The sequence below is a fragment of the Perissodus microlepis genome, chromosome 19 (assembly GCF_051167445.1).
Source record: "Perissodus microlepis isolate ML-2025 ecotype Zambia chromosome 19, ASM5116744v1, whole genome shotgun sequence".
Taxonomy (NCBI): domain Eukaryota; kingdom Metazoa; phylum Chordata; class Actinopteri; order Cichliformes; family Cichlidae; genus Perissodus; species Perissodus microlepis.
Genome location: NC_140479.1, coordinates 8,285,216 through 8,291,490, shown reverse-complemented (window position 1 = coordinate 8,291,490; position 6,275 = coordinate 8,285,216). Strand labels below are relative to the sequence as shown.

Below are 6,275 nucleotides of genomic sequence, written 5' to 3'. Positions count from 1 at the left end.
TCTGGGATATGTTGGGCCCATCCTTAAAATTCAGGGAAATTAAGGACGCATTTGAGGGCCGCATTTCGAGCAGCCTTCGAATTGGGACAGCCTTCGTCGTGTCGCTGTGACGTAATCGGCCTTAAAATGCGGCCTTTAAGGCTGCAGACCCTGAATTGGGATACAGCCCAAATCTGGTCATTGGTACTTCCTGGCTTGTGTAGTTACTAGGTAACAAAAGCTCAACACTGCCCCTAGCGTCCTGGAGCACTTCCGTTGTGTTTTGGAATTTGCATGTGTTTTGGAGTTTGTACTGCTTTGTCTATAGGGGCCACCGTATGTGTGGGCTCGAGAACAAAGACTGCTTCCATTCACAGATCTTACAGATTTCTGTGAGTGTCTGGTACGTTGCTTCAGCACGAATAGCATCCTCCATTTTCATTTGAGACGTGAAACCATGCATGTTGACGTTTTGGAAGATCCCATTAGATTGAAAGGGAAAAAAAGACTAAACAAAGAATGATGCAGGGTGTCCCCTTAACGTGGCACAAGGAAAAATGATGGTTATTTAAAAAACAAACAAACAAACACACGGAACAAACATGTAGTTATAATGGCTGGGAAAGCAAAAAACAAACAACTGAGAACCATTGCATAATTGTGCTACTTTGTCTTGAGTTATTCGGGGGATTTGGTGTGAAAGACGATCCCAGGGTGCTTAAAACACTGTTTTAATTAAACATTGTATAGCATTATATTATGCTGTCTTCTGCTCCTTGAGCAGCTCTATCTCCGACAGCGCCTGAAAGCAGCATGATGAAGGCAGTTTTCTGTGTCGGTTGGGTGGGGGCTATAAAAGGTGCGACTGCGCGCCTCCTGTTTCAATTGCCTTTCCTCCATCGCACGCAGCAGTTTTCCATCACATCAGCATGAAGAAGCTAAGCATCGTTTTCGTCGCAGTCCTGCTGCTGGCTCTCCATCTCACCTCCCAGGTCAGTTCAGCCCGTGTTTAAAACATCTTTTTGCACATTTTCCCACACAGAAGAGGCGCAAACTGCCGTGCTTAACGCAGCTTGTTTGCGCATAATTAAATGCACAACTGCCAGAGCAGCAGCTGTCTGCAGCTTCAGCTCAGAATTTAGTTCAGTGTTTGGCAGAAATGGAGACGAAAGATTCTCTGACAGACTTTGATTTAAAACCTGAAGTGGGGGGGGGAGTGTGGAGTCTGGAGTGAAGTGTGTGAATAATTCAATTTGAGCTGAAGGCGGTGATGATGAGAGTGACTCCTGTGTCCTGGTGCAGTGTCTATTCGTTAAACTCATGTGGTTATCTCATATTTTGCAGGTGACCGAGGCAAAAGATAAAAGCGGAGGCACCAACACCCAGAACGCGACTACAGCCAAACCGACGGGGAGCGCCAGCGGGAGTCCCGCCGCCTTAACGCTGCTCGTCGCTCCGCTGCTTCTGTCCACGGTTCTCCTGCACGGCTGGTCCGGATGATCTGATCCGCGCTGGACATTCGGAAGCCGGCAGGGGACACAACGTTAGTGTTTAATAAAAGGCAGAAAAAGGAAATCACATAAAGTAGGGAGCTTAACTATTTACTGTGTTGAGCGGGCGAAACGAGCGCGACGCGGCTCGGGGCGCGATGCGGCCCGGGGCGCGCCCTGCTCCTTTCCGCATCCTGCTCTTCATCAACTCTGAAACTCAACCAATCACAACACGGTCTCCTGCTCCTGTCCTCCCGCCAGTAACGGAACATGCTCGATGATAATTCAGAAATATTGAACCCTGTGGAAAACATGTGTATTCATGTGTCTGACAACGACTGTATGTAAATGAGTTCTGTACTTTCAGAATGATGCAAATCTGATGTTTGACATGTGAATCCTGTGAAATTAAACTTTAAATTGTAAAAAAAAAAATATATAGTCCAGTGTTTTATTTGTGGTGGGGTGTTTGTTTGTTTTTGTAAGAGTGTAATTTCCTGGATTTCATGACGTATAAGAGGAAAAATGTGCAGAAGCCTCAAACGTGAAGCCAAGCCAAGAGCAGAACATCACATCTGGATCAGGTGCGGGGGTGTATCAGACTCTAAATTTGGTTCCAGGTGAAGGGAAACGTGTAATCCTGTTTTTACAGGTTAAACATGAGCATAAAACGGAGTTTCTGTCGGAAGTTCTGCATGCACGTTATCAGCTTGTAACGGACGTTGCCTTAAAAGCTAAAATTCATGGGATGTTTTTATTTAAAAAGAATAAATAAAGTGGGGAAACAACCCCCCACGTCTTTAAATCCTCTGTGCTGTAATTTCATGGATTTCTTTGCGCTCTTTCTGCATGCACCGTCACACACGCTTACGTTTCTTTCTTTCTTTTTTAATTGGCTGATCCAAGCGGCTGAACGGAACCCGTGGGCCGTGATTGTGCTGCTGGAGCGCGTTTACTGACTGTATCTGACATAATCTGGCTGCTGTGAAAGCTCCGTGCCAACAGACCGTCCCAGCAGGCTGAGCTCCAGCTTCACTGACTCTCTTCAGCCGGAGTCTGCTCTGTGCGCTCTTCCATACGGTCCATGGATGCAGCCGGATCACTGGATACTGTTAGATGATAACTTCCCGTTTCACCCATTTGTCTTAAAAAAAATAAAAATAAAAATAAAAAAATAAAAAATAAAAAGACAAACCAGCCCGTCTTCAAAAAGTAGTGACGTCACTACTTTTTGAAGACGGGCTGGTTGACGAAAACCTCCCCCATTGAAAATAAGATGAAAAATAAATTATTTTCGTTTGCTTTGATGGGAAAACACGTGAAAAAATTCTCCCTTCCGTTGACGAGCAGAAACCACATCACCCCTCTGACTCCATGTTGTGAACACAAAGGGCTGTGAGGTCAAGACAAATAGAAGTAATTGACCGAGACTGAGTGAAGAACTGATGCCCTTCCTCCTCCACCTGCCGCCTTCAAAGGACGCCCCTGTGTGAGGATGGGCGGCTGAATGGGCTTTGAAGGCCTTGGTTGCTTCATGTTTCGTGCACTCGGAACCAGTTGTATCCGTTAGATCTAATCCCACATGTCTGGGTCTAAAACACGAACTCAGACTCTGCTGCTCATCAATAACAGCTCTGACATGCTGGATACGGTGATCCCTCCACCATAGCTGTGGTTTCACCTGGAAGCTCTGAGGTCGGAGAAGCTGCTGTTCTCATGTGAAGGCTGAAGAGTGCAGTGGTTTGCTCTGTTAGTGCAGACTCAAGTATCTCATCATGTTTTGAGACTCTCAGTGAACAAACTTCCAAAAAACATGTGCACAGACACAGCGATCTTTTTGAATGCGGGCCGGACTGGAAATGGAAACAAATCCTCAGTTTAGTGTATGCAGTGCTGATACTGTACACATGCCCTTCACACTTGGCTGCGGTGAATAAAATGCCGAACGACACACAAACAGGCTGAGTGAGAAGATGACATCCGTGCATGTTAAGTGATGAAGAGATGAGTGTGTGTGTGCCTGTGAGGATGACGTAACCTTCAGTGAAATAATACTGTGTATGTTTGAGACTCGTGCTGGTTTCCTCTTCCCCTCACTTACACGAGCAGGATGTATCTGTAATTGTGTCTGTTTTGGGGTTTTTATTTTTAAATGTTATTTTTTCTATGCTTTTTTTCAGTTTCTATATGACCTCTTTTATTCAATAGGAGGTTCGCTTCACTGGATTTGCATTCGCGTCCGATCACGTGACACAAACTACCTCGTGCAGCTCACTTCAGGTCAGGATCTTTCCTCCATGAAGCCACTTTCTTCAGGTGCAGCAGCTTGTTTCTGGATGATCTGGGGACCATCTCTAAGACGGGGCAGGTAGACACATTTCTGCTGAACGGTCAGGTTACGGAGCAGGATCTAAAGAGCTTGGAGAGAAAATCATCTGGATTTCTTCAGTTCTTGGGTCAAATAGTGAAGAGTCCCAGATTTGGACCCCCGTTGATCTGCCACTTAATCACAAAGCCAGGGTGTGTGTCCTAATCAGCTAAGATTTGGGTGATGGCTTCTTTCACTTCTCTTTCAAACCATCTGCCTCGGGCTCCTGGTCTTAGCCGACAGGAGGAGCACCTGGTGTGGTCTTCTGCTGCTGCAACCCATCTGCTCCAAGGTTCCACCTGTTGTGGCCGTGGTTATACCGAGTAGATATTTGAGCTTGTTGCCTTCCTGTCAACTCAGAGCAGTCTGTCCATTCTGACCTCTGGCATCAACGGAGAACTGCTGCTCATGCAGTGTCTCACTCTCTGTGAACTTTAGAGGTCGTGGTGCCTAAACATCCCAGCAGATCCCTTTCTTCCTCATTCTGATGCTCTGCTTGACCTTCAGCAAGGCTTCTTTGCCATATCCCCTTGCCTGAATGCTGCCATGTGATTGGCTGTTTCGACGTTTGTGTTAATAAGCAGCTGAATGTAACAAAATGAGTGAGTTTTGAAGGCCCTGCTTATTTCATGCTTCGTGCACTCTGAACCAGTTTTATCTCATAAATCTAATTCCACATTCATGTCTGTGCCGATACTGTACACATGCTCTTCACACTTGGCTGCCGTGAATAAAGTGCCAAATGACAACACAAACAGGCTGAGTGAGAAGATGACATCCGTGCATGCTAAGTGATGAAGACGTGAGTGTGTGTGTGCCTGTGAGGATGACGTAACCTCCAGTGAAATAATACTGTGTGTATGTTTGAGACTCGTGCTGGTTTCCTTCCCCTCACTTACATCCTGCTCTTGACCTGATGGCGGTGCATTAAAAGTATCTGTACTCTGTCAGTGTCTGGTTGGTAAATCCTGTTTTTCTTAGTTTGTTGTTTTTTTCCCTTGGATCTCTCTGAGGTTAACTTTATTTCCCCACAATCGATTGAAATCTTGCTATAAAACCAGGTTTGGTCTCTATAAAAATTCCCCCCTCCATAACAACTGTATAGGTGGAGAATGACTCATAACTCACCTTTTTAAAATTATATTGAAGCTTAAAGTTTGCATTATTGGGGGCGTGGCTTCTTTGACTGATGGTGGTTGGTGACACAGGCAGCTGTAGTTGCTAGCTGTCTGCTAGGCTTGACCTGAAGTGGACCTCTGGACTGTTTATGCTGTTGGAACCTTTTTTATGAGGTCGTCATAATAATAATAATAATAATAATAATAATATGCATGCTGTTTGCTTAACTATACTCCAGTTTTGGAGTAAAGATAACTTAGCGCTCCATCCAAACGTGGTCACACAGTTGTTGCCAAGATGCTAAAGTTGGAGGTTTAAAATGAAAACCCAGAAACCAGTGGGTGATGATGTTTTCTCGTCTTTTATATAGCCTTTGGGTTTCTTCTTCTGTGGAACTGCCCTCCGCTCGTTGTACCTGAGGAGGGTTAAATGCAGAGAGCAGAGCTCTGGTCTTGCATGTTCCAACCTGGTTTCATTGACGTTTTCAGTTGTCTTCAGCATATTTTAACCCCATTTGCTCAGTGCAACAGTGCAAAGCAACAGCACAAAGGAAGCTAGGCTCGGTGTAATGTTTATCACCTTAAAGGATCGTCTTGACTGTTATGTGCGGTTTTAAGCTCATGCCTCATTAGTTAAGAGCATGCAGATTCCTTCAAACTGAGGAACAGAAACGGCGCCTCCGTCACACTTCAACAGAGGCAGAACGATGATTTTAATAATTTTATGATGTGTAGAACCATATCATTAAAAACATACTGTACTCTTGGAAACAACTGGGCATGCAGCACCATGACAAGGAGGCTGATTTGAGCCCGTCACCACATCCTGTAGAAAAATGGAAGATAAGGTTCAAAGACAACAGAAACCAGCATGTATGATTTTAATTGATTTCACCGCTCGAGATGAAACATTTGTTGTTTGTAGTATTCCTGTTGTACTAAAGGGACTTACTACAGTGATCTCAGATTCCCAGAGGTTTAAGCATTAACGCATGCAAATGCATCCTCTCACACATCCTCATTTCATTTCCTCTCTTTCACACCATCATAAAACCTTAATGTGTGCATCACACATTTGCTTTAAGGACTCCTTCAGGTAAATAACAGAACTCAGGACTCAACCCAGTATGCACACACCAGCTGAGCCACAGTGAGTTGGGATGCATTAACACTGGTTAAACCATAGACTGTATGTAAAAGATGGAGCTAGTTACCCTGACATCTCCAGTCGGTGTATAACCTCTGCATTTTGAAGCACTGATAGTTTGGCTTATGCTGTGTTGGAAACCTGCAGAAAGCAGCACCACTTTCAAACGGTAA

General features: G+C 44.8%; 1 long non-coding RNA gene across 1 annotated transcript; it reads left to right on the top strand.

Moving 5' to 3' along the window:
• Window positions 1-796: 796 nt before the first annotated feature.
• LOC146365443 (uncharacterized) lies at window positions 797-1,904 on the top strand. Its single transcript, XR_014798517.1, has 2 exons — window positions 797-971; window positions 1,324-1,904. It is a non-coding gene; the product is annotated as an uncharacterized LOC146365443 (long non-coding RNA).
• Window positions 1,905-6,275: the final 4,371 nt, after the last annotated feature.